The sequence below is a fragment of the Lactuca sativa genome, chromosome 1 (assembly GCF_002870075.4).
Source record: "Lactuca sativa cultivar Salinas chromosome 1, Lsat_Salinas_v11, whole genome shotgun sequence".
Taxonomy (NCBI): domain Eukaryota; kingdom Viridiplantae; phylum Streptophyta; class Magnoliopsida; order Asterales; family Asteraceae; genus Lactuca; species Lactuca sativa.
Genome location: NC_056623.2, coordinates 205,054,669 through 205,060,514, shown reverse-complemented (window position 1 = coordinate 205,060,514; position 5,846 = coordinate 205,054,669).

Here is a 5,846-nt window from a genome sequence, read left to right as displayed (position 1 = left end):
ACCCTAAAACCAAGAACGGCGGAAACGTTTAGGGGTGGAGGACGTCGTGTGAAGTATCATAACAGTGCAAAGTAGTACACAAGCAACAATATCATCCATTGCATTAAAAATAAGTTTTAATACATGTGTGTTCTTTCATAGTTATAAGACACCAAAATATGTAATCAAAATAAAAGACGAGTCTTGTCTGTGCTTTGTCTTCTCAAAACCTGGTCATCGTACCAGACTACTGGTGACCTGAGAATACAAGTTATTTTGAAAGTGTAGATCAGCATAAAGCTAGTGAATTCATAAGTATTTTAGTGTCGTTCGTTTGGAAATTTGTTATGAAAGACATGTAATTGTTGATGAAACATTAGATATAAGTGTGAAAACCCTAGAAAATCCCATATTTCCTACTAGTATAAAAGGTAGTCTTCTACCAAGACCATAATGTTTTGAAGCTTGCATTTCTTTGTAAATGAATGTTTTTCTCATGTGTGACTATTATTATGAATATATAGTCTACCTCATCGTTTATGTGAATGTGTCACAAAATAAAAGTAAAAGGGAAATCATATAAGTATTAGTCTACCTCGTCGATTATGTGAATGTATCACAAAATGAAGGTAATGACCTAATTATACAAGTATTAGTCTACCTCGTCGATTATGTGAATGTATCACAAAATGAAGGTAATGACCTAATAACTTAAGTATTATCCTTCGGTGCTAGGATAAACAAGGCATAGAAATTACCGAATAGTATAAGCATAGACATCGGTAGATGTGCATTTTCCTCCATTGCTAACAGCTGGGTGTAGGAATGGTTAGTCTCGTAAAATATATATAATAGTATCTACACATACATCATATAGTATCTATGTAACAGTATCCATGTAAAGGTATTCATGTAAGGGTATCCATGTAAAAGTATCTCTTCATATAGCATTTTGTATAGACTCATGAATGAACTGACTCTGGTGTAATTCCTTGAAATAGGAATAATGTTTTGTATCCTCTAAACTATTCCTATAATAGTTTACTAGAATGTAAGTTGGGAGTTCAAGTAGGTTTATACACCCTTGCTACCCAAGAGTGTTGTAACTGAATGGAGAATGTAAGCTCTCATATTAATACATATATTTAAGAATGATATGTGTATAAATATGGTTTTTAACAATGAGTTGAAAGAGGTTTTGTAAATATTTAAGAGTTTTGAACAATAAGCAATAATGACTTGATGTCATTTCTTAAAACATTTCAGAAGTAAATCATTTGATAACAAAGTATAACAGTCAAAACCATTGTTTTTATCACATTTTGAATTATGTGAAATCAGTTGATTGAAAACACAGTTATAAATCACATGTGATTGATTCTATAACATGTAACATGTTGTTTTCTACTTGTATTCCCCCCCCCCCCCCCCCAATAAAGCATTTAAAAGGTTTGAATGAATGGATGATGTAGGATGCTAAGTGTCAAGTGAAGACTTGTACACACACAATGATCCTAGTTAACATATAGTAACACATATATGTATCTAATTAGTCATGAAACAACTAATTAACAAAGTTAAGACATCCTAGGACATGTAAAACACCCTAATTAGGTGGAACAAGTCATTAGGATTGCATCTAAGGGTTGTAGGACATTGCTATTGAGTTTAGGGTGCAAGGGGACCCTTCTTTGGAGTTTACGGTTTTAAGACCTTAACTCATTGAGTTTACGGTCGCAAACTGTAACAACCCGAAGTTGTTTATCGCCGAAACCCACTTCGTACGTAAAAACGGTTCTTAGCGATTCATTCCGATTTTGTTTTTGGACTAAGTTATTCAAACTTATATGATTATTATAATCTAATGAGTGTTCAAATCCCTTAGAAACTCATGAAAATGGTCCAAAATCATTAATGTGAAAATTTTTAAATTCAATCCCGCCGGAGTATGATAACTTAATCGGGTGTGACCAAAAGCCCCGTTTAATGTCGGTATCGGGTAGAATTCCTCCGTGTCCAAAACCTAGAACATATTTAAAGGGGATTAAGCTTCTATTTGAAGCTTTTGCTCCCTCTCACTACTCTCTCTCTAACCTCTCTCCTCAAATCAAGTTAAGGGTCCAAAATCACAAAATTTAGGCTTCAAATCATCAAGGTATCTTCCCTAACTCCTTGTATATCATCTTTGGCCTTCAAATTCGTGATTTATCTATGATTTAGGACCTTGTTTATATGTTTACAGCCCTGGAACACGCTTGGGCCGTAAACACTCATAAAGGGGTCTTTTATGCCTTAAAACCCCTCTAAACCAATTTTGGGACTTAGATATGACTTTGTGGCTAACCAATTCGGACTTAGAACACCCTAATCATCATTTATGAGGAGTAAACATGAGTTTACTGCCCAAGAACATGCTTGGGCCGTAAACTCATCCTCATGGAGAGTAAACTCAAAATCAAGTGTTTAAAAGCCAGTTAAACACACCAATAGCCTTGGAATAAATTCTAGAATCAACCACAACCAGTTTGGAGGCCTTAAACATGATGAAATCACCTCATTTGAGTTTTCACGGCCATACACTCCCTAATAATGAGTTCCTGGGCCGTGAACTCACTTACATAAGTCATATGATGCTTAAATCTCATTCAAGGGCTTGTAAAAATTGTTAGAATCACATGTGATTAGTCTAAGGCCATTAAATAAACAATTTAAGGGGGGTATGGGAGCTTACGCCCGTAAACTCCTTATCTAGGGTCCTAAACTCCCCTTTGATGGTGTTTTTGGTGATTTAATTCCTTCCATGCCTTAGATAAATTCGTACCAACCCTCCTTAAGTGTTATCTTGCCATTTAGCACAATAAAACCCTCAACCATGAGTTCACGTCCATGAACTCATGTGGTTAAAGTATTTACGGCTGAAAACTCCATAAGGAGTTTACTCTTGAAGAGTAAACACTTTATCCAAGTCCCACACGTCCGTAGATGTCACCCGGGTCCTTCCAAACACTTAATTTGAAGTGTTTTCGCGTCTTGGAGTGTATTATCAAATCTAAGCAGACACATTCCTCGTCCGGTGAGTTCATACCCCTACCCTTTTTCAATGGGTTTTCAATGTTTTCAGGGGGGGGGGGGGGGGAATACAAGCAAAATAGAAATGTTTTCAAAACTTAAATTGATGTATAAATATCTTTACCCCTTATGTATTATGCTGAGTATAAGGGATGTTTTATCAATTATAACTATATGAATTTCAGTAAAGGAAACAATAAAACCAATCAAATTATTATGGGAATAATTTGGGATCTTTAGTTCTTGTTTAACGCGTACTGATATATGTAAAGTTAATAGATAAACTATGTCTGATTCAGTTTATCTCTGTTTCATTTAGAACTTATTGCCAGATAATTTCATTGTATATAACTGTATTCACTGTATTATGTTTCATAACGTTTAGTATGTTTGATATCGTATGAAAACACTGTGAATAATGTAATACTAGCTTGTGAGATTCGTCATTTCCCTTTTGGGTCATTAGTAAATCCTCCCCTGAAGTCTAACCAGAGTCTCTTGCAAGGAGAGCATGGAATTTGTGAATAGATCTATTCGGGACTGACAATCCTACACCTTAACTGCTAGCTACAGTTAGGCGGGCACGCCTGGGGTGACAAATTATGGATATCGTCCGACGTCTAACAAGCGTCAAGGAGGTCTCGTTGTTATATCAGCATGGTTACCCGGCTCACAATACGTATTAATATAAGTTTATTCACGGTTTTGATTTTGAATCTATATTCACTACGGGATGATAGTCCTATGGTTTTCAATCTATATTTACATATAGTTTTGTGTATATCAAACTATCTTATAACTTGTACGGGATAGTAATCCCATGATTTTCAGTAAATAGTTTTATGTGTAAAACTATACAATGTGGTCTTGAAATAAAACTTTACTTTTAGTAAAATATAGGATTTTCCTGGGATAACAATTATACATAACCAGAAAGCGTGTAAGAAAACAGTTAACTAAACACTGCTTTTAAGAAAATATGGGATTTTCTTGGATTCGTAACTTTTTCGGAAAACAAAAGGGAACTTAAACATTTTAAGAAAAACAAAACTCTTATGAACTCACCAGCTTTATGCTGATTTTCAAAATGCTTGTATTCTCAGGTCCACATTAGACAGGTACCTGATGATCCCTTTTGGCGAAGACGGAGTGCGTAGAAGACACGTCTTACTTTTTTTTATATATACTATGTATCAAACTTGTACAATTTACTTTTGAATAAATGTAAACTTTTATATGTAATGTAATGGTTGTTTACTTTGCTTACTATGTGCACTGGATTTGATACTCAACGTGGAGTCAACCCCAGAAATGTTTCCGCCTTCGGTTTTCGGGGTGTGACAGATTGGTATCAGAGCCCTTGTTTATAGTGAACTAAGTATACCAAACCTTACATGGTATAAGACTAAAAACACTAAGGGTCCGAAGTGCTCTGAACTAAAAGTATACCTCAAAATATAAGTATTTTCAAAAGTATACAAGTATATTGAACCGTCGTGATCTGTAACTACAAGTAGAACAAAACATAAGTAAATGGGTGTTGTACGCTGCGGTTAAACGTAGGCAGTTATGTAGTCGTGTCTATGATCAATATAGCCTGGCCAACTATATTCATTCGAGACATGGCCAATATGTGCTTGGGAGTGACTGTGGTATGCGGCATGCCTAAAACTTACCCAAATACCACAAACATCGAATCAGTGTCTTAGCGAACCATGAAATACTATGGGAGTATTTCTTGAGTCAATCCTTTGTAGAAATCCTCAATCAAGCATTGTTCCTTGATCATTCCTCTAGCGATAAATTATCTGCTTTGATAACTCTTTCCTGCTTTATCGCTTAATAGAATCCTATATCTGATCTACTGAGATATCCCCTGTTCCATATCTCATGATTCAATCTAGAGGACTTATAATCCTCTCTTTCCCTTATATTTTTGATCAAGATGCCTCCAAGAAAGAGACCCAACACAAAGACCAATAACCCTCCACCACCACCTCCTCCTCAAATTGATCTTGCAACGCTTCAGGCAACTGTTACTGCCGCAGTGACAACCGCCATGTCTCAATGAAACCCCGGTAGTTCGGGAGGTGGTCCCCAGCCCCAAAACCCAGAAGATTACCAGGGACACCGAAAAGAGGGTTCCTATAAAGATTTCATGAACGTGAAACCCACACCCTTTGATGTCACTGGAGGTGTCATTTCCTTCACCCGATGGTTCGAGAAAATCGAATCAATCTTTGAAATATGTGCCTGTTTGGAATCTGACAAAGTAAAGTTTGCCGCCTGCACCTTCCTTGACAAAGCCCTAACTTGGTGGAACGGCCGAGTTAAATCCTTAACTCTACCTGTAGCAAATGCTATGGGTTGGGGAGTTATGAAGGAGCTTCTGCTTGCAGAGTATTGCTCTCGGGGCGAAATGCAGAAGCTAGAACACGAACTCTGGAACCTGAAGATGAAGGGTTCTGACATAGTCGCTTATACTTCAAGATTTGATGACTTGGCGCTACTCTGCCCGGGAATGGTTACCCCGGAGAGTAAGAAGATAGAGAGATTTATCTGGGGACTGACCCAGCCAATAAAAGAAAACGTCTTAGCTGCGAGGCCGGATACATATGACAGTGCTAAATACCTGGCGCAAACTCTGATTGATCACGAAGACAACCTCGATGAGGAGGCTACCACTCCTGAGACAGTCACAAGTGGAGGTGGAAGTAAAAAGAAATTTTGGAACAAGCGGAAGGCCCAAAGTACGTAAGGATCCTCTAAGAAACAACAAACGGTAGCAGTCCATGCTG